The following is a 24,579-nucleotide window of genomic DNA, read 5'->3' as shown; positions in this document are numbered from 1 at the left end:
CACAGCCCTTAGGTCCTATACATTCCCAGATCACAGAGCTTGGGATCAATATATCCATTCCATAGCTCAAGCCATAAGGACATCTGTCCATGAGGTGACCCAATGTTCTCCGGCATATCTCAATTTTGGTAGAAATGTTGCTTTATCTGGTGACTATTTTGGTGCAATTTCAGACACTTCCACAAATCTCCCTCAGATATCCGATAACCTTCATCGCTTAGATGATCTCCAGACTCTACCTCAAATTTTTTCTGACATTAGGAAGAAGTTAAAAACTTCCTATTTAAGGAACCAGCAGCAGTATAATTTGAGGAAAAGAGATCTGCGATTCTTCGTTGGAGATAGAGTGTTGAAGCGAAACTTTGTAAAGTCTAATAAGGGTGATGCTATTTCGGCAAAATTTTGCCAGAAATATATTCCCTGTACGGTTGTGAAGGTAATATCCCCTTTAGTGTATGAATTGAAGGACAATTCGACTAACAAACGAATTGGACAATTTCACATAAAGGATTTACTGCCTGATAACACCAGGGATGAGGTTGATTCGTCATCTTCGGAAGAAGATTAACTTTATAGGGTTGTTAGAGCTAACCTCTTCCTCTATTTGTCTTTAGCTCAATCCTTATTATTATTTGATATTATAGTCTAATGTTGTATTCACCATATAGGGCAGGTACATAGCAATTTTATCTTTTGGCATTGTTGTTAGCTGACTTCCAATTTAGGAATCATTAGGTTAATAATTTATGTAATACTCTTATGTGTGAGCTTATTATTTTTTTTGTATTATTAATGGTGCCCTTTAATTACCATGAGTCAACATTTAGCAACTAATCCTGTCGGTAGGATTATCTATTTAATAAGAACTTCACTTGTATTTTTAGTGTGTACACCTCACACCTTATTATAGAAGGGTGTTGATTATTATAGATTTATATTTGAATATGTAGGCTCATACAAGTAAGTTGGTTTAATATTGATATTTATTATGGAACTATGGAACTAACGATATTATACACTACTTATCTCAGGTTGTGTGTTTTATTTTTGATATTTGATTACATACTATCTTTTAAATATATCCTTTATTATCTTCTTATTGGATTTGCCATATAGGAAAGATGTTGTGGGTCTTAATTTGATATTGGTTACTGTATTGATATTTGTCACGGATCTCTTGAATACTTTGTAATAATTTATATCTTTATGCCCTAGACAATATGATTCTGGAATTAGTTTGGAATTTTGATGTGTGTATGGATTTCTTCTTCTGAACTAGTCTGCCAATACTCTGTTAATTCTAGATAGTGAATACGTGGGTTCGAAATTCAGCAACTGATCACTGCTATCCGATTTCGTAACCTATGTCTTCATGGCAGAGTACGCAGACGTCTATTCGTCATCACCTCCTTGTGTAATTAGTCTAATTATTCCAGTTACATGTTTACCATTTGATAGGGAAGTATTTAGTTTATATTATGTCTCGTACTTCATAGTATGTTTTGTTGTTGACTATCCCTATACACAGTAGTTCGTTAATTTGGTGTTTGGGGTGTTTAGACAAATGATTAATTTTTTTAGTATCTTCCCACTTCTTTCCTTAGGCATCAGTTGTTGTTTAGATTCAGGAATATTTCCTGGATAATTCTATGTATGCGGGAACCCATGAATCTACAGTTTTATTTAAAATTGGTTGCACGTTCTCAACATATTTTTTTTTCTTTCTATCATGTATCATGGTGTCATAGAACTTGTAAGTTCTCTATTTAGATTTTATTATTACAATTGGTTCTTTACCTATGTTTGGTTATTCTAATACCCCTGTTGTAGCAAGATGCCATAATTAGTGTGAATACCAGCATGAACCAATTTTAGTTCATTTAGTATTAGTGAGAATTGGTCCAAAAATCTTTCTGATCGTTCTTCTTTGGATATGCTCTTATAAATCTGGTGTCCATTGATAGTCCGATTTTGGATTAAGTGTCCGATTCTTCACTTATTTTGTTTATTCGGTTGGATAGGTTCGTGTTACCGGATGTGGGTGTACGTAGACCTAATTTATTTCTATGATTTAGTATTGGTGTGAATTGGTCAATAAATCTTCCTGGTCGTTCTTCTTTGGATATGCTTTTATGAATCTGGTGTCCACTGATAGTCCGACTTTGGATGTCTTTGAGTGCCCGGTTCCACATTTATTTTGGTTAATGAGTTTGGATACCTTTGGTATGTTTATTATTTGTATTATTTGATATTGGTGAGAATCGTTCCATAAATCTTCCTGATTGTCCTTCTCTGGATATGCTAGTACGAATCTGGTGTCCATTGTTAGTTCAGTTTTGGATTAAGTGTTCGATTCTTCACTTATTTTAGTTATTGATTTCTTTGGTCTTACTTTAGTATATTTACTTGCGTTATTGTACGAATAGGCTCACACCTTTGCCTGGTTGTTCGTCCTTGGATATACACTTTATAAAGCTGATGTCCCTGGATAGTTCAATTTTGGATTTAGGGCCCATTCGACATTTATTTGTCATTATGAACTTTAGTAAATTATTTAGTTTATCTTTGGCTTTTAGACAAAATGCCGAGGATATCTTAATATCACTTCGAGTCATCTGTGGCGGTTAATGATATCTGCTGCAGTGACCATCCTGCTTTCTCCTGAGGCATGGTTTGTAGTTATTTGTAATCTTGCGAATCGACGAGAAATAATACACTACTACTACTTTAGTTTAATATTTAGAGATATAAAAAAAAAAAAAAATTTGATTAAATTTTTTTTTTCTCCCAGTAGGAGGAGAATGTGACGTTCCGTCACTTATCTAATTAATTATTAATGGGAACACCTTATTGGATTATTGTTAAAATTATTTTCTTATAATATTAAAAACCCGTTCGCACAAAATTCCCTTAGCGACGTCATACTGGGTGTATCGTGGCCACATTGATATTTCGTGAGGTTGGTACTGACGCCTGTCGCCAGCTGTCACGAGGTCGGAACGGTGAAGGGAGGCCATGGACTTGGGAGTGTCATGTGAGTGCAGATGGCGGCGTGAATTTCTTTGTAAATTAAATAAGTTATTTCCTGTTGCATAGTTCAATTATTGCTATTGCAAGTTATATTTGTTTTTTTGGGTGAATTAAAGTGACGGAATAATGGAACTGTAAGAAAACGGATCTCACGCCGGTATGTTTTTTATAATAGTTTTTAAGATGGTATCATAATTTTGGCAATTATAGTTCTCATTATAGATTTAATTTAAATCAAGTCATCGATTGGTTTTATGTAGAATATTGCAGTTTCTATAATGTATCCAGAAAAGATCTTTAATAATATTCTTAATATGTGGTTATGTTCATCAAAATTTTCCAGTTCTGAAACTTTTTCTGACAAAAAAAAAATTTCTTTGTTTTGAAAAGTTCTTCCTGAAACCTATTAAATTTTACTTCATAGACTTCATAATTCTTTTCCCATATCTAGTATGTTCATATATTTTTACAGTACCTATTTCTTTATACAAAACATGTACAACTTCCTTTGAAAAAAACCAAATATATTATTTGTTAAGATAAAAAAAAAAGACATTCTACATGTAAATTGTAATTCTCCTTGTCTATTCGAATCAAGGCCATATTTGTTAAAAGTCTTATCACAACCCATGGTTAAAATGTCAAGCTAGATAGGTTTTTTGGGTCAATGAAAGGTCGGTTTTTTGGAGTCTTCTAAAAACCTCCTCGTTAACTTGTCTTCTTACTGCTCTTTCAAACCTGTTTTATTAGAAATAAACTGGGAATATTTTTGTTTTTAGCCATTCTGGAGAAATCTCATTACTGATGGTAAACCCTCTCTAACACCGAGAGCAGACACTTCCAACGTTCGATCAATCAGGGAACAAGCCAAAGGATACCGTCTCCCATTTGTTTTTGTATTGATTCATCATCCTGCACCCTCCGAGGGTAGTTTCATTAGCTATTGGGCAGTTGCACCACTTCGGTGATAACTTCGTTCCACGGATTTGGTACCAGACACCAAGGATCGTTGTTGGAACATGTGAAAAGGGGTTTGTTTTGGGGGACATTTGTTCATACCAGTTAAAGACATATTTTTTTTTCTAGTAATATTCAGGACATTTCATACTTTCATAATTTAATTACACATATATGTTTTTCTTTCTCCACAAATTTAAGTACATTTTAGATATAACAGCCATACCTTACAGTTAGTAGTGTTCCCCAAATTTATATAATTCCTGGTAGAAGTTTCGAGCTCGAATATTCTCCACCTACATGTTCTTTTCACTTGGTTTGTATTAATTTTAGACTTGTTTCCTCATTTAATTTAAAAATAATATTAGTTCAATTCACCTAAATTTAAAATCATTTAACTTGCTTCATAATTTTCAATTTTTATTAAATTTTTTGGTAAATATTATTTAACTTTCGCTATTAAACTTTTTATATTAAATTCGAATAAATCCCTAGTACCCATCCCCTCAGGAAGGTACTAGTTTTACTTGCTGTTAGTATTTAGAACCACTAGTCAGAAAAGGATCTTTGTATCCAGTACTAAGTTGGTTCATTTAGGGACTTGTTACCCGTCAACTCATTGAGAGTTGTATAATATATATTATATACATTAGGTATTTTCATTGTTCTAATATCAGGTAGTATTCAATTAGGGTGTACGTATTACAATCGTACAAGTGTTATTTGGTGAAGGGTTCATACTAATCTAGGTGTAGTTGGTACTTCCTATATTAGAGGTACTCATTTGTAAAATTTTCTAACCTCATTCACATTATGGTTACATTATTTAATTGTATAAATCTGTAAATGACTTTCACTAGTATCTACCATTTCTTGTCATTTTAGAGTCACATACTAGTCACTTGTTTTAACTCAGAGATTGTGAATATCTAGTAGTTATATTTAATAAATATATACATTTATTGTGAATTTTTTTTAATTCTTTAAATTTATACATTTAATATACTTGTACTACAAATTTAATATACTCTATAGCAGCGTAGAATACCTGGAAGAGTGTTAACCTAGTTAGCCTTCTTCTGGCGCCCAAAAATTTATTCTATTTTCATTATATTATTATATTTACTCTATCTATCTTCTGAACATTATCTTAATATCTTCTTTTCTAGCCATCAGTATCATTTCCTTTAATTTATTGTCTGGTCAAAAATAGGCGTGCAAATTGGCAGAATCCTTCCTTGAGTGTCAAGTGGCCATTCTCTTGCATATTTAGCTAGCCATTCAAGTTACATTTATCTATTCATAATTTTTTCATCCCCTTTCTCTATCAAGTATACTGTTTTCATTTGCATAGTTCCATACTAGTACTACTGCAAAGTAGTATTCTAGTTACTTCGGCTTCTTCAACGTAGAAGCCATCCATTTTTGTTCCTTTGGCTACATTAAGTAGGTCTTCTTTTTCCTACGTCTGTTTGGAGTTTATCACTCTCTGTGCATTCACTCCAACAGAAAATCTTCTTCTTCTTCTTTCTTGTTACAAAATGAAAGCTTATAATCCAAAGTTGGTAATAAAGGTGAGAAATTTGACCTAGGCTGTCTGTCAGTCTGTCCGTCCGACCGCGACTATAAGTCCTCCACTATACCAGACAGAATGACAAATTAAGATGTCGAAAGAAAGCTTAGAATCCAAGGATGGTATAAATGTGAGAATCTTGACCTAGGACTTCCGGTTTTATAAATGCGACCAGAGGCACTGTTTTAAAGTCAACGGAATAGTACAAGTGATATATTATTTGACGCGACTTCGCAAGAAGAGAACAAATATATACTTCCGGTTTCATGACTGTCTGTGCGTCTGTCTTTCTCCTCCGTTATTAATACAGATACAATGACAAATGAGGTGTCGAATGAAAGCTTGTAACCGGAAGATGGTATTAAAGATGAAAAATTTGACATCGGAGTTCCGGTTTTAGAGTTGCAACCGTAAGTACTGTTTTAAAGTCACTGAAATAGTATAAGCGATATATCATTCGAGGTGCCTTAGCAAGGTGAGAACAAATGTAAAATTTTGGTTTTTATATCATTTCCGGTTAAGTAGTTCTAACCAGGAGTGCCGTTATAGTCGCAGAAATATTACATGTAACACACCAATCGAAGCGTATTAAAAAGTTGAGTGTGAATCTTTAGTTTCGGTTTTGAATTTATTTCTGTTTAACGTTCCGATGAACAACCTTTTTTTGTTACACGGATGACCAAGGGGGGGAATATTACTCCAGGTCAAAAATGTCAAAAATGACATTTAACAAAAAATGAAGTTTTTTTTTTAATTTTGTTTAAATTTTTTTTATGGCATGGACTTTCATTCAGCCAGTCACAACATGAGTATTATAGTCGAGGAAATGAAGCATTATGGCTCGCAATTTTTTCATCCAGCATGGATTTTCTTGGAATTTTCACAGAAGGTAGGAAATAGTCCAAGGATCATTTTCTATATCATGCTGCTGTACGCTAAAACCTTGGGGGTAGTTGCCACCCCATCTCGTGGGTGGGAATTTTTTATTACATTTTAACCCGGGAGTAGTCGCGCTCACTTCTGTAATGTCGATAGTCGCGTGTGAGATTATATCTCAAAATACGAATTTAAAACAAATTTTTATTTTGTACTATTTTTATCTACTTTTTATATTGAAAATATATATTTCTAACAATTTTATTAAAAAAACCTGTGTTAACGGCCACCTTCCAACATCGGCCACCTGTCCTAACGGCCAGTTTAAAAATTTCCCAAACCAATTATAATATAATACATATTATGTAGACTACAAAAACTGGCAATAGCGACCACCTTTCTATATCGGCCAATAGTTCTTTCATTTTTAGTGGCCGTTACTGACAGGTTTTACTGTATTACGAAAAAGGATGAAATTCCTACGCATTACTACACCCTTCCTCGAGGCACTTACGAAATTTTTTCAAAATTGCAAAATTTTTCATCAAGTTATCGCGAAAAAGGTTAAAAATTGAGATTCTATCTCACCGCGCGACTACTCGCGGGTTAACCATGTAAATCAATGTTAAAAGTAATTATAAGAAAAAATATTTTTTTACATTTTCTTCGTAAAACTAATATTTTTCGAGTTATTCGTGGTTGAAAGTAACAGTTTTTCGACGGAAAAATTGACTTTTTTAGAGGGTTTTTTGAGAATAACTCGAACAATATGCATTTAATCAAAAAAACTGTAGATATCAAAATTGTTTCTTTTAGAAACACAAACAAAACTGTTTTTCTGTAATATTTTTGCGACCAATACAAACCGAGATACGGCATGTTAAAAGTTAGCTTTTTTCGTCAATTGCATAATTTGAAATAATCAAAGCCAAATAACGGGAAAACTTTGCATTTTTCCAGGAAAACTTGCATAATATTTTTCAAGCATACAATAAGATCTTTCAAAAAAAATAATAAAAAGCTTCTAGCATAAAAATTGAGCAACTTATGATCAAAAAAATTCGGTACCTGTTTTTCTCTACGAAAAAAACAGTGAAAACAACCCCCTAACTACCCTTGTAACTAAAAATTGGTCTTCGCCTTTCTGTAATTCCTTTTATATTTATATTATCAATACACGCAAGAAGTTTGACCTATTTAAAAGGAATAATTTTAGAAAAATTGGAGTTTAAAGAAGAATTGATTTTTTGCAATTTTGCATTTTTTATCATTTTCTTCAAAATATCTCCGAAAATACTGGAGATACGAAAAAAATGATAGACTAATAAATTGTAGCTTTCTTAATACCTAAAATTTTCTTATGCATAGATTTTCATTTCAGTGAACAGTTAGCGAGATATAGCTGTTTAAACATCTATTTACGAGCAAACATCCCGTTATTCGATCCCTTTAAACCCACCTCAATTAAAAATTAAGGGATCTTACGGAATTTAATTGACACAGTCTTATTACTCTTCAAAAATTCTACAAAACTGTTATTAAAAAAAACTTTTTACCGACAAAAATGAAGGAGCTATGTTTATAAAACTAATTTTTTTTTTCGAAAAATTCGAATAGTCCCCTTATAGAGCATTTTCAATGGTACCTATATAATACCACAGAGCCGGTTCGTATACTGGATGACTAAAAAACTATTTGTATGTGTATTTTTATTTATTTGTAAATTCGTATTTTTGTATAAATAAATGTTTTTGTAATTCTTTAATTCTACTTCTTTTTCCATAGATCTATTAAATTGTCTACTTACAAAAATTGCAATGTTATTAAGGGTGGTTTTTAAGGATTGAATTATTATGATATTATATCCTAAAGCATAAAACAATCATTATTTAACCAGTCAAAAACAAATTTTACCTATATTAAAGTTTACAATATTTTTATATAATTTTTGACAATAAGGGTAGTTTACACCCCTAAAAATAATCAACGCCCTTGAGCATGATATAGAATATGAAGTACAGGGTAAGATGATCCTAACCCAAAATTTGTATATAGGTAAATTGATGCAAGCCGAAATTATTCTTTTAGGATAAGTAAACTTTTCATATATAGCTCCAACAAGGGTGGTTTTAAGGGTTGAAATATTGTGATATTATATCTTAAAGCACAAAACAATCACTATGTAACTAATAAGAAGCAAATGTTGACAATATTAAAGTTTAAAATGTTATTTTATAATTTTTTACAATTAGGGATGGTTTTCACCCTTAAAGAGTTTCACCTAGAGGGTGAAATGAGTCTAATCCCAAATTTTTGTACAAATCGATGCTGCACGAAAAAATTGCGAGGTTTTGCCATTTTTCAGCTTTATTTCCTCGACTATTAGTGCCATGTGTAGTGTGTATGTTGAGTGTCTTGTTACTTTGCAAAGTCGACGTCATTGGCGTAAAACTACTTGGAATTGCACATTATAGACGGTATTTTACTAAACATCAACTTCAGAATATATGTTTTATTCGTAAAATATAGGGAATTGTTTTTAATTCAAAATATGAGGATATCTAGAATGATATTAAAGTCAAATAAAAAAATAGTGGGTTAAAAATTGAAAATACTTTTGAATTTATTAAAGAAAAACATACGCTGGGGTCACAATTTCCCCCGCTTGGTCATCCGAAGGTTAAACAATGATGACCCAAAGTTTAGTAAAAATGACTCAAAATTGTAAAATCGTTTATCAATCGGCCCAAAGTTACACGAAGGGTTCAAATATAGACTTCTGGTTCTACTTTCGATTACCGTAAAATGGGGTTACTTTGACCGCTGGGGTGAATTTGACAGAAAGCATAGAAAAATAGCTATTGTGATATACTTCAGCCACCCTGTATAATTTTTAAAATTATTTTTAACGATTCAAATTTATAAATATCTAAGAATTCAGTTTTAATTAAAAAAAAAAGAATTAATATTCCAAGGGTTGTTAAATCCACCGATATAACGAGTTAAGGAAAAATGGTTTAAAAAACGGTCAAATTAACCCCACTTACAAGAAAAATAATTTTACAGGCAAAATGCATATACGGTCAACTTCCCCCAGATGGGGTGAACTTGACCAAAGGCATTTTTTATTTTTTTTTCTAAGTCATGATTATTTTCTTGTAATTATAATCTAAGCTACTGAAAGTAGACGCCTAAACCCATAACATATTTGCATATAGAAAAATGTAGCAAAAAAATATGATTTTTATAGGATTAAAGTACAAAATCGGTCAAAGTCACCCCATTTTACGGTACTTTGGGTGTAAACCTAGGACTTGCGAAGTTCAATTACTTGATATTTAGTGGGGGGTTCTTTACTGCCAGAATAGCCGCTTGGCTATCTGTATAAGTGTTAATTATCCTAACTTTTGGGATCTTTATCTATGATTTCATCCATGCAGGCCACCAGAATTTTTAATAGTATATTACTTTATGAGGCGGAGAAGCATGACTTTTCTTGACGCGCCCGATATTACGCGCCGAACGAAGTGAGGCGCGTAATAGAGGGCAAGTCAAGAAAAGTCGCTTCTTTGCCAAATAAAGTATACTATTTTTTCTTCAAACGTAGCAATTTTCAACCATAAATAGTACAATTCATACGCTATTTTTACTCGAAATTAACTGTGACAACTATCAAAGTCGTCTAGATGTTAGAAATTAAAATAATTAAGTCGTCGGTGGGATTTGCGTCTCCCTGGTTACAGTTGTTTGACAGTTGTTTGCAATTATTAAAGACAGCTTATTGTTGTTGCAACCGCAAGCGCAAATTTAGTGCGAAAATGGAAAACCTAAACGAAATTGAGTCCGCGGCTAATGATGCAGTAGCACGTTTGGGGCCCTCCAAGTCCGGAATAAAGTATCGGTTAGCGTACAAGCACTTCCAAGAGTGGTGCGATACAAGAGGAGTACGGCAAGTTACCGAAGACGTTTTACTGGCATATTTTAATATAATGGAAAATGAAAATAAATGGAAATCTTCTACAATGTGGTCACGATACTCTATGATAAAATCCGAGTTAGTTATTAGAAAAAATGTGGATATAAGCAAATTTTTAAAGTTACGTGCCTTTCTGAAAAAGACAAGCGAAGGATATACTGCAAAGAAGTCTAAAGTTTTCACTAAAGACGAGTTTGATAAATTTTTGTTTGAAGCGCCAGATAAGTTGTATTTAGGATTAAAGGTAAAAAAAATTATATTGCAAAGCATGTAGTATACTCTACTAAATTATAAAAATATTTCAGATTGCTTTGTTAATTGGGGTTACCGGCGCCTGTCGATGCGACGAAATGGTAAAAATGAAGACTGTGGACATTGAGGATAAAGAAAATGTAATAATTATCAAAATCCCAGACAGTAAAACACGACAAATTAGATCTTTTACGATAATTGGTCAAAACTACCTTAAACTGTATAAAAAGTATGCATCACTGCGGCCTGAAAATTTCACAGAAAACCGATTTTTTATCAAGTACCAAAATGGAAAGTGTTACCGAAGCGTCATGGGAATACATTCGATCAGCGCAGTAGCCCAAAAAGTAGCTAGTTATTTAAATTTAAACGATGCAAGCGCATACACGGGTCACTCTTTACGACGAACTTCAGCAACACTTTTAATTGATGGAGGCGGAAATCTAGAATGCCTCAAACGACATGGGGGCTGGAAATCAAGCACGGTTGCCGAAGGATATATAGAGGATTCAATAAGAAATAAGAACGATAATGCTCAAAAAATTTTAAACCCTCATGATTCGCCAACATCGGGAATGATTGCTGAAAGTTGTGCTCGACCATCAGTATCATCAACAATTACCAATGCGTATCAAGAGTCGGGAACATTTTTGCACGGTTTTAATTTTGAAAATGCCTCATTAACTAATTGTACTTTTAATATTACTATAAATAAAAATGATGTTTAATTGTTGTTAATGACATTTGTATTGTTGCTTTGTGACATGTTTCATATTGTTGCCATGACAACATTTTTCCCTCCGCCGTAAAGAAATGGGAAAAAAAACTGCTGCCGGCGGAGACATCAAACTTTGACAGGATCAAGTTAGATAAGTAATGTCATCATTATTTGACGTTTGAAGAAAAATTTTTTTTCCGCAAATCGCCAGGAAATTTTGATATTCCTGTCAAAATTTCTTGAAGAAAAAGTCAGGACTTCCTTACTGTAAGGAAATGTCATTTCCTTACTGTAAGGAAATGATATTTCCGTACAGTTGTTAGTGTTAAATTTATAAGCGTCAAGTTTGACAATTCAACCTCAATACGTTTCCATAGTAACCCAAGTAATTTTATTAGGAATTTCAAAGCACCATTTATTTGGGAATAAAATTATCGCGTTTTTTTTAAATCAATCAATATCTGTCGAATTTTAAACGATTTGCGGAAAAATAGTATGTTTACCTCGTAGGAAAAGCCACATTCCTGGACTCTGTGTTGCTAAGTCTCGGCTTGCGCCTCGACTTAGCAATCTTCACAGTCGTCCAGGAATGTTAAGCTTTTCCTACCCGGTAAACAATGTACTATTGTTTCATCCTAGTCTGCCGATTGATACCTGAAAAATCGAACTGTTTCGGAATTTTTTTCTAAAATCGTCCATTCTCGAAAAAATGAATTTATTTCAGAATATTTTGCCCCCAGAAAATTATTAAAAATGGTTTTTATGTTACAAACGATAAAATTAACTCTATAAGTAAAATTAAAAACTTAGTGCATCACAAGACCTTGATAATTTAATTGCTGTTACCTCATCTCCATCGCTACAAAATATTTTTGTCTTTTATTGCTGTAATTCTATTTCTCTAATTCTTATTTCTCAAAAATTTTAGTATTGGATTACGATTATATTTAAATATAAGGTGAAATACTCTAATGTAATTAATATGTCAGTTTCCTCGGAGAGGTTCTCTAGTCAGCTCAATAAAAAGTTCTTGTTCAAAAGTAATTATTATCTCGAAGAGCTTTTAAATTGGCAATAAATGTTTAATGCAAATGTAATTACTTTTTAAGTGCAATTATTTAACACCTTAACTGCATTAGGGAAATCTGTTCTATATACTTCTCTGCTTTGTATGTCGCCGACGATATGAAGTACACTATAAGTTTTGTGCGTTCCCCGGGGAACATTTTGTGCTTTATAAGTCCCCGGAATATTGTAAGTATAGTGTTATACTTTGTCATTTCACAGCAAAAGTATCTAATTTTACCAATTAAATATTTTATCAAAAAAAAATTATAAATTTTCTGTCAGCTTCACTGCTGTTTGAAGTCGTTCTTAACCTTTCAGAGATAACGTGGCATGACGGTATATAAAAGGTAACGTCGGACTCACAGTCCGCAAATCCAGAAAAGGTCAAAAAAAAAAAATATTTTCGGAAAAACGGTCTGAGGACTAGTCACATAATATTTAAAATAAACAAAAAAACTATTTGTACAAAAATTTAGTATCATTTATATATAAACTCGTGCTTTGAAAATAAAAGTTAACAGATGTATCTTTTTCACATTTTGGGTAGTATAAAACACAAAGACCCAAATTATACAAATACAAAACAACTATTTCTAAAAAATTAAACACATCCTTAATAAAAACAAATGCTTGGGTTGCATAGTAGATACCTATACATGTAATGAAATGTGATACTCTTTGTGGAACATCCAAGACTTCTGAGATTGGCTCCTTAATTTTTTTTTCGTGGTCCTGTATCTATTCGAAATCTCCTTTCAAACTAGCGTCGTCATGTACAAAGTTCAACTTCTGGCTCAGAACTAGAGAGAAATTCCGCATGAAGCTTTACAAGATATGCTTGTTGCTTTTCAAAGCTCATTCAAAAAATCTGTAAAAAAATAAGCTTATAGTATCATTCATATACACGTAGTATCAGTATATCACTCATAACTATAAATCACATAAATCTTCTTATTTGCCCTAGAAATGAAATATTTTATAATCGGATCTTACCTGAAGATCTGTTACAACTTTTGTAACGTGCGGGCTCACACTCCGCAAGTCAATATAAAATCAGAACTAATTGCACTAAACAACTCTCACATCCCCCCTGAATAAAGTGTCCCCTTGCTTGAAGCTATCTGGAACCCCACGACCGAGATCGTAATTAATCGTCAGAAATTGACCAATAATTCGACAAGCGGACTCACAGTCCGCACGTTAATTCTGAAAGGTTAATATTTTGAATAAAATTTAAGTTAAAATTCGAGTTAGAAAACTGCAATATTTGGGACATTTTGTCATGAGGGAGGAGCGTTAAAACTTGTTGCAATTAATAATCAAGACAGAATACAGGGTAGAAGGGGTCGTGGAAGAAGACGCATCTCCTGCTTAAACAATTTGAGAGCATGGTTTAACTGCACTTCTGCTGATCTCTTTAGAGCAGCTGTATCGAAAGTGCGAATTACCATAATGATTGCCGACCTTCTTAGAGGGGATGATACATGGAGAAAAATAATGTTTTGAAACGTCCTTCTTACGCTCACCTCTTTTTTCGACCTAGACCATTAAGTTTTACAAAAGTATAGACCCTTTTTCTAGTACAATCTACAGGGCGTTGCATGATTACAGCTATACTAAAATAATAATAAAGATGCACTTGAAATAATGCTAGGCACGTTGAATGTTACGAGGAAAACTCCCGAATCATGATTTACAATGTATAAACTTTGTAAATCATGATTTGGAATTTACAATTTATATTACAATACATACATTATAAATCATGATTTGGGAATGCTAATCGTAACATTCAACGTGTCTTGGTTTGTTTACTTTTAGTGCATCTTTATTGTGATTTTATTATTCGCGGTGTGCAAGTACTTGGAGGGGATACGAGAACCGATCGTGCGATAATAGCGGAGAAATATTGCAACTTTCTTAAATAATTCATATTGTCAATTAGAATTGCCAAATTGACGTATATTTCATATCTACTGTCATTGAAGAAGAAAAATTATATATTGCTCCACAATATTGATATGATATGCAATTATAATATGAAGGTAAATTAATTATATATTAATTATATCAATATAATTAAAAGTGCAAGTCGCTTTGGCGAACTTGCACGGTCCCAATAGCTGTTTGCTGGGTTTCCAGAAATTCCTGTCTTAGTTGGGTCAACTATATTAAAGATCACCCATGCAATAACCAATATTGTGGCCAAAAGTAATTTAAACATAACTTTTGTGTAAGTTAGGAATATAAAATGCTGAAAATATTTTCCAACTGGACAACGGAGTTGGATTTCCAAATTTCAATTAGAGTAATATTATAACGTTGGAATAGCAGAAAATTCATAACAGTTAAAAAGAAAAAATCAGGGCGATAATTATTAAAGTGCTAAGAATGACTTCAGATGGTAATAATTCAATGCGATGCACAAAGATAATAAGACCTCGAGAGCTTTATTAGAGGATATAACTAATACATTAGAGACATAATAGTTGTGTTGCCCAAAAACGGTCTTGGCATTGCAGTCTTGGTCTTGTTTTTACATTTTCGCAAGACCAAGACCGCCTAATTTTAGCAAGACCACAACCAAGACTTACCGTGCAAGACTTGAGCAAGAACAAGACTAAGCCTCCGAGACGCTTGCGTCTTGCAGTTAGAACTGAGGGTCATTTAGGGAGTATATTATTTCGGCTATATTCTTAGATACTCGTGGAAAAACAAAAATATTTGTAACAAAAATTTTGAAGTTTCACTCTACTTGTGAAGCAGCTCAGGTGCCATCACATTTGAAACCCATACTCGACTGTCCAACCCAACGAGACGAAATTCCACACATGATATGATTGGATTTGGTTTAAAAATGAGAACTGACATTAACATATTGTGCACATCTGTCACCGAATTGAATGCTTTTCAAATCACAGATAGTGAATGGCCAATACTCGAAAAAATACATAAGTTTCTAATAAACTTTAGTTAGTTGGAACATAGGTACGGATAACTTAGATCGTGGATTCAAACCCCACCCGGTGTTAGTTGTTTATATATTTATTAATTTGGCCGGTCTTAATTATATTCAAGCTTAAAATGTACCTCTCTGTTACGTTGTTCTAAGATATCCAATAGGCTAATGGGCAACTGCGAGACTTGCAAGACTCCTGCTGCAAGACCAAGAACAAGACCAAGACCGGGAGCGTAATACCAAGACCAAAACTAAGACCAGGTGTATTTGCGCAAGACCAAGACCAAGACTGTCTAAGTCTCGTATTTGTCTTGCATTTGGGCAACACTACATAATAGATGAATAACGGGTGGATAACCATTAGATAACAGCTTGACACAAAGAAAAAAAGTAATACTGAATTCCAGGAAATACAGAATTATAGGGCGCCAATATATGTATTGATCTGGGACTAATAAAGTACTAAAAATCTTGGAAAAACTAATCAGAAGATTAAATAAGCAACCCTGCTAAAGTTGATACCAATGTCTGCTTATAAACTGCAAAAGATATTTTAGATTTTTAATAGAATGAAATAATTAAAAAATAGCAGACTTTAGAAAAATGTATTTATAATATTCTTAAAATGTATACACAAATTACTGAGTTTGGCAAAAATGCTTTTGCTTTTTGCGCGTCATTTCAATGACGCGCAAATTATAATTCCATCATTCTAGGCATTTTGGAGGCATGTAATAGCTTTTTATTTTACTTTTCTATACGCGCGAAATTTTTGAGAAGCACTTTGACATTTAGTCAATCCGTACGACACTGCGATTTTACAGTATCTATTCCAAATTAGAAATTAAGGTGTAAACTGTTCAGTTACCGCGAATGTACATCACAGCTATTTAAAAAAAAATATTTATTAATAATAAATAATACACGAAAGCCATTTTGTTTTACCACTAAGCACAGTCGATAAGTTTCTGCAATAAAAAGAACAATCTTTCCATGTTTCGCAATAATAATTCCCTCTGTTTACTACGGCAGAAAGAGGCTGGATATTCTACAGCAAACAGATACACTACTGATATTTACATTTTGTTATTCTACTTGAATTACTTTATTCTTTTGTTTCCCTTCGAGGTAAAACCGGTCTTCGAGTGCACTCAATCCGTTCGTATGAGTTACTGAAAAATTTCTTTCATTTCACTTTAGTAAATAAAGCAAATGTTATGCTTTAATTTTTTTTTAATGCACTATGGAATTTGGAAGCATAGTTAAAAATATTGTACAAGTAAGGCATGTTCATATATGAAATATTAATATAATTTTAAAGTTGTGTGCAATGTGTATGTTTTTCGGTTGCTGGTTTAAGGTAGATTAGGGAAGGAATATGATGATACAGACAATATTATAAGTTTATAAAAAAACTTACCCAAGTCACTATTTGGCAATTGTTCAACCGCGTCTCGATCAAACACATATGCCAGTTTCACACACGGTTGGAGACTAAGATAGATGTGTTTCGAACGAAAGCTAACACAAGAGAGTCTTTACCCTTCGACGTGTACCACAAGTGAGTTATATTTGCACTTCTGTTGCCTTTAGGGATTGTAATTATGTATATAATACAGCAAAAAATAAATTATTGTTTTTTGCATGTGAAAATTTGAACAAATATTAGCTACCTACTGTTATCTTTAAGATTTTATACATTATTAAGGCAATAAGGAATTTCTAATTTGCTGATTTGTTTATAAGATATGATTACAATACCGTTTTTTTATATTCTCAATATTTAAACTGGATTCCAGACCTGATCGTGTTACCAGCAACTGGTTTTATAAACAGCTCTGAAATAATATTAGTAAAAATCGATAATTAACAAGTTAAAATTACTACTAAAGTGATAATAGTGATTATTTAAGTGCAGGAAATCATACGTGAGTAAAGAAAACTCTCATTTTGTTTGATTGCATGATAACAAACTGACCATTGTTCTGACTAACCTAACAATTTGGTTAGAATAAAAAGAGCAATTATCAAAATCTGGTTGTTCGTCAACTTTTAAATAAAACAGGTCCGTACTCAGCCAAATTAATGAAACCGAAAAATCGAAAACGACCAAAATGAATAATAATAACAGCAATGGTATTATTGATACTGATAACTCACCAAACACTAAAAAATATTCCACAGCATTGACTCATTCACCAATAACTTTTCCAAGCAAAGAACAGGGAATTATCTTTTCTGCAATAGAGGGCCTCCAACTACAAGATTACTTATTAGAACTCGGACCAATTGTAGATCCAAAAAACATTATATTTTCATCCAAGATTTCAAACAACCGTGTTTGTGTATACTTATCAAGTAAAGCAGTGGTAGACAAATTTTTAAAAGAATATAATTCTATTAAAATTAATAACACAGTAATACCAGTAAGAAAGCTAGTTACCCCATCACAAAGACTTGTTCAATCCAACGTAAGTCCCACAATTCCACCTAATTTATTGGAAACCAAGTTAAAAACTATTGTATTACAGCTAGTGTCATCTATCACATTCTTACGAATTGGAGCACCTGATCCAGCGTATAGTCACATACTTAGTTTTCGAAGGCAGGTGTACATATTTCCTCCAGAAGATAATTTCCAAATTCCCGAAGTATTAGAAATTTATCATGATGACTTAACATATCACATATATCTTACAACAGATACATTATGCTATAAGTGCAAACAACCAGGTCATTTGGCATCACGATGTGCCAGCCTCCAACTCAAAGCTCCTACTTCTCCATATACTAAATCACAACAACAAAGTTCCTCTCTAGACAATCCCTCAGACAGCAATAATTCAAGTGAGTCTATATCAAATACTACTAACCTTGAAATGATATGTGAACAAACACCAATTACTCCTATACTCAATGAGCCTAATCACGACATACCCACTTCTTTTGAAGTTCAAACAACTTCAATAACTAATCCTACGACCTCTAAACGAAATGCAACATCTAGTCCAGAAGATACACCAGATATTACTAATTCCTCAGAAGCAAACTCTCACTTTCCAAAACCTGTCCCAAAAGCTTCTAAGAAAAAGTTGAAATCGGAAGGCAAATCCTCATTAGAATTTCGAGAACTGCCCCAAAACATAATCAATTTCATTGAAAACCACAATCCTAAGTTCCCACACGATAGTCAACAATTCACTGACCTGTTGGAGAATACTCACGGTAGTAGTGATGCATTAAGCATTGCTAAAGACTATACCGAAAATATTCCATCTCTTACATGATAAATGCAATACATTCGCAGACTGAAGATCGAAAAATGAAAATCAAATGTACTAGACTAACTAAAAAATTAACTAAACAAGTGCTCCGACTTTCTGTTTCATCTGACTTCGACAGTGATGTATCTCAAAACTAATTATTTTAGTTCAGAGAAATAAGGAAAAAAAATATCATGTTGGTGACACAACCCCCTCCAGGCCGAAACTAAATTTTTTGAGTAGTGTGGACATCTATAATAATAACCTATATGTTTCCTGCAGCCGATTTTGATGATAGACATAGTTATAAACAAATGAAAATCAAAAAACGCTAAATTTTCTCTTTTTTCGTCTATTGCCAAAAGGTTAAGCATTTCAAACAAATTTGGAAGTAAGAATCTCATAAATCATATAAAAAACTTCAATATGGCGTCCGCTGAATATGTGTATCCTTATTGGTTGCTTAGAAAATTGCAGAATAATTCATAAATTTTGAGTTTTTATAAATATTCATAACTTATGTAAAAATTAACTTAGAACCTTCTTATTATACGGAATGTTGGAACTTCTGGTGCTTAAATTATACACTAAACTTCATAACAATTGGTCAAATAGTTTAAAAGTTATTTAATTTGTTTATCCCAAATTAATTTTTTTTGCAACACTATAAGTCAGAAAATGATGAAACTACAGTAATACTTTGGATAGTTTATGAAAGAAGAAGAATTATGCTAATCATTTAATTTAAAAAAATGACAAATAATTATTCCAAGTATCGCAAAATTATTTTGCAAGAACATGTCGATTTTTTGCTTATAAACAATTAGAATAACTTTTTAACAATTACCCGTAGAAAAATTATTTTTTCATATTTAGAAAGACTGAATTTTTATACAAATTTAGAAAAAGAAAAAATTGTCCTAGGACAATTAGGAACGAAGTTGCCCGCCCCCATTTTTTAAGTCACAGCAGCTTTCTTTATAACAATTACGAAATAAAATCAGTCAAATTTGAAAGAACATACTTCAGAGTTTTAATGTACCAAATATAAAAAATATATATACTTTCAAACAAATCGTCCACAAGGCTTCAAAATGTGACTCTTAAAATCGGCCGGCCTTGAAACTTGGGAGATCGATGAGAAGGGGGAAGGAACTGTTAGCTGTATCTCTTGTTCTCGCCTACGAATTTCGACGTTTCTTTTTTAATTCATATTATGTACTTTTTGTGTACAGTAGGAGTATGCATTATTTAAATAAATTAATTGTTATATACACTGTCAAATTTTTTTAAACAATTTTTTTTAAATTTTTTTAAATAATATTTGAAGTAGTTTTAATCGCAAAACATGTAAATTTATGAATAATATAATAAGATATAGTTTTTTATTAAACTTAGTAATAATTTAAAGTATGAAAAAACAAATTATCCCATTCAATTGTTTCTAAAAATAGTATTGGTCTATGGAAATCAGAAAATCTCAAATGAACTTGGTTTTATTTTTTTGGTAAACATGCTATTAGATGAATGAAAAACTGAAGTTACAGAACCACCAAACAAGAGATAAACGTAATTGATTGGGGTTGGAAATTAAGCTAAGAACCGTTAGTACCTATCCGATCAAAAAATCTTCTTTATACCAGATATTTTATTAAAATAAACTATCTGCTCTTGCAAAACTGGTTGCACCGAGTACTTGTTAGTACAGAGATATAAATAGTTTATGGACTTCGATAACCAAAACCTCTATCTTTCACTATTATCTATTGTGGAGTTTCTTTTTTTAATATGTATGTACTCTTTGCGTACGTTACGGATAGGTTTTTTGTTAATAAAGTGGTTATTTAAATAACTATGTAAATTGTGTAAACAATTTTTGGAAATTCTTTTACGATATTTTGCATATGCACTTGACTTTACAATAAATTATAAAAATGGGTAACTGATAATTGTTAGGTTTTTCATAAAAATACAAGTATTCCTAAATAAATCTACTTTAATTTTATTTTAATAGTCTTGTTATTTTAATACCAAAATGTATGAAATATCTAAATTTTTGTTTTTTTTTGCAATCTTAAAATAATAACTTTCAATCTTGTAAGATAAAATTATTACAATATTGTAGAAAATTTCTGAAAATAATTTTGTTCTTTTTATCCTCTCTCTAATTTTGTTACATTTCATTTTTCGTTTATATCTAGTAGCATGTTTATCAATAAATAAAACCTAACCTAAACCTAAAACATCTTTTTATCCTCTCTCTAATTTTGTTACATTTCATTTTTCCTTTATATCTAGTAGCATGTTTATCAATAAATAAATCCTAGTTTATTTGAGATTTTTTATTTTCAATTCAATATTATAAGCCAATGTTAGATTTAGGAATAATTGAATAAGATTAGTGTATAATAATTACAGGGTATACAAAAATACAGGTCATAAATTTAATCGCATATTCTGGGACCAAAAATAGTTCGATTGAACCTAACTTACCTTTGTATAAATGTGCACATAAAAAAAGTTACAGCCCTTTGAAGTTACAAAATGAAAATCAATTTTGTGCAATATATCGAAAATTCCGAGAGATTTTTTATTGAAAATAGACATGTGGTATTTTTATGGCAGGAGCATCTTAAAAAAAATTATAGTAAAAATTTGACACCCCATAAAAATTTTATGGGGGTTTTGTTCTTTTAAACTCCCCAAACTTTTCTGTACGTTCCAATTAAATTATTATTGTGGTACCATTAGTTAAACACAATGTTTTTAAAACTTTTTTGCCTCTTAGTACTTTTTCTAAGTCAGTTTTTATTGAGATATTTTGAATATTAGTCAAATCCACTACATATTTCTAAATATGGTTAAGTACGATTATGGAGACTTGGTAATCGTATGAAAATTTATAAACATATTAAAAAAGAAGCCGCAACTCGATAAAAACTGCCTTATCGAAAAAATACTAAGAAGCAAAAAAGTTTTAAAACAGTGAGTTTAACTAAAGGTACCACAATTATAATTTAATTGGAACGTACACAAAAATTTGGGGAACAAAACCCCCATAAATTTTTATGGGATGCACAAATTTCACTATAGTTTTTTTTAAAGATGTTCCTGTTATAAGAATGATACACGTCCATTTTCAATAAAAAATCTCTAATAGTTTTCGATATATTGGAAAAAATCGATTTTCGTTTTGTAACTTCAAAGGGCTATAACTTTTTTATGTGCACATTTGTATTAAGGTAAGTTAGGTCCAATCGATCTATTTTTGGTCCCAGAATATGTGATTTAATTTACGACCTGTATTTTTGTTACGCCCTAAAAACTAGTATGTACGTTTTACAATAAAAGTTACATCAAATATTATTTAAAAAATTGAAAAAAAATTCTTTAAACAAAGGGCCTAGCCGGGTAAGATGGTGAAAAGTGCCCCCAGCTCGATTTAAATTCCATATAGGCCAATTTTTAGCACATATAGAGGAACTCACTTTCTGAAATTTTTAGCCCCCTAGGTGGTCACGTGACCCCCTTAGAGCCTAATTAGGCTTTTTATGTTTTTATTTTTTATCTCAGGCGCATCAAGAGCTAGCCAAAAACTTTATTAAAAAAAGTTGTAAGTTCCAAAAAGATCTATAAGAAAAAAAATTTTTTAAATTTTTTGGCGGGAAATTAGAATTTTTAGAACAATTTTAAATTTTTAAATGACTCTGAAAAAAAAACTAAGACACTCGTTTTTACGAAAATTAATTATAATGTGTATTTTTGCACAATCTTTCACCATGAATTTTTTCAGAATTTTAAAATTGGTGAAACGTACCTTTAAAAATAAAAAACCGCATTTTTTCAGTTTTTTTCTCGTATTTTGAAACAATTTTATACATATTTTTCAAAAAAGGTAAAACTGTTACTAGAATAGGTAAAAAACTGAAAAATAATTGGGGTTTGCTTAATAAAAATTTTTTGTAAAGCCATCCATTTTCAAAATACAGGGCGTTGAAGAAAACAAAATTTTACATATTTTTTACGATTTTGCTGAAACTACTGGCAACATTGTAATAAAACTTGGCGGGATTTAAGAGCTGGTTATTATGCATATTTTGACATACAATTAATGATTTGATATTCATCATTGGCTCGCATAGGAGTAATGGTCTGAACTTTTTAAAGAATAAAGATAGTACGCCACTGACATATTTCAAATTAACAATCGTTTTTTAATTTCTCGTTCAATTTGTGACAAAAAATGTATCTTCTTATTTTTTCATACGACGCGCCATTTTTATTCAAAAAATAAAAGATCTTAACCCTTACAAAGTATTCGAACTTCTAGTAGTTTCTACATCTACATACATAATAAACTCATACATCCATTATCAAAATTAATTCGAATACTTTGGAAGCGTTAAGATATTTTATTTTTTGCAGCAAAACAGCGCGTCGTATGAAAAAATGAGAAGATAGATTTTTTATTGCAAATTGAACGAGGAATTCAAAAATGATTGTTAATTTGAAATATGTCAGTGGCGTACTATCTTTTTTTCTTTGAAAAGTTCAGACCATTACCCCTATGCGCGCCAATGATGAATATTAAATCCTTAGTTGTATGTCAAAACATGCACAATAACTACCTCTTAAAACCCGCCAAGTTTTATTACAATGTTGCCAGTAGTTTCGGCAAAATCGTAAAAAATATGTAAAATTTTGTTTTCTTCAACGCCCTGTATCTTGAAAATGGATGGCGTTACAAAAAATTTTTATGAAGCAAATCCCAATTATTTTTCAGTTTTTTACCTATTCTAGTGACGGCGTTAAATTTTTTGAAAAATATGTATAAAATTGTATCAAAAAAACGAAAAAAAACCGAAAAAATGCGGTTTTTTATTTTTAAAGGTACGTTTCACCAATTTTAAAAATCTGAAAAAATTCAGGGTGAAAGATTGTGCAAAAATACACATTATAATTAATTTTCGTAAAAACGAGTGTCTTAGTTTTTTTTCAGATTTATTTAAAAGTTTAAAATTGTTCTAAAAATTCGAATTTCCCGCCAAAAAAATAAAAAAAAATTTTTTCATATAGATCTTTTTAAAACTTACAACTTTTTTAAATAAAGTTTTTGGCTAGCTCTTAATGCGGCTGAGATAAAAAATAAAAACATAAAAAGCCTAATTAGGCTCTAGGGGGGTCACGTGACCACCTAGGGGGCTAAAAATTTCAGAAAGTGAGTTCCTCTATATGTGCTAAAAAGTGGCCTATATGGAATTTAGATTGGGTTGGGGGCACTTTTCACCATCTTACTCGGCTAGGCCCTTTGATAGTGTATATAACAATTAGTTTATTTATAACGCCTATTCGTAATGTACGTAAAAAGTACATAGAAATTAAAAAAAGAAACAACGAAATAAATAATCGAGAACCAGAGATACAGTTAACAGCTCCTTCACCCCTCTCATCGCTAACCCAAATTTCAACGCTGGCCGATTTTAAGGGCCACAATTTTAAGCTTTGTGGACGATTTCCTTAAAAGGAAATCTTCTGTATACTTGGTAAGTTAAAACTTTGATGTATGTTCTTTCAAATGCGGCTAATTTTATTTCTTAATTGTAATAAACAAAGCTGCTGTGAATTAAAAAAGAAGGGTGCTAACTTCGTCCCTAATTATCATAGGACAATTGTTTTTCTTTATAAAAGTGTATAAAAATTCAGTCCTTCTAAATATGGAAAAATAATTTTTCTACAGGTTACGGTTCAATAGTTATTTTAATTGTTTATAAGCAAAAAATCGACATGTTCTTGCAAAATAATTTTACACTATTTAAAATTATTTTTTGTCATTTTTTTTAATTACGTTAATAGCATAAATCTTCTTCTTTCATAAACTGTCCGAAGTGTTACTATAACCTCATCGTT

At 31.7% G+C, this 24,579-nt stretch overlaps 1 long non-coding RNA gene across 1 annotated transcript; it reads left to right on the top strand.

Moving 5' to 3' along the window:
* Positions 1 to 781: 781 nt before the first annotated feature.
* On the top strand, positions 782 to 4,956 carry LOC126884231 (uncharacterized). Its single transcript, XR_007697882.1, has 2 exons — positions 782 to 3,187; positions 3,810 to 4,956. It is a non-coding gene; the product is annotated as an uncharacterized LOC126884231 (long non-coding RNA).
* The last annotated feature ends 19,623 nt before the right edge of the window (positions 4,957 to 24,579 follow it).

This window comes from Diabrotica virgifera, chromosome 5 (genome assembly GCF_917563875.1).
Source record: "Diabrotica virgifera virgifera chromosome 5, PGI_DIABVI_V3a".
Taxonomy (NCBI): Eukaryota; Metazoa; Arthropoda; class Insecta; order Coleoptera; family Chrysomelidae; genus Diabrotica; species Diabrotica virgifera.
Note: the sequence above shows the minus strand (reverse complement) of the source record. Positions and strands in the feature narration are given on the sequence as shown.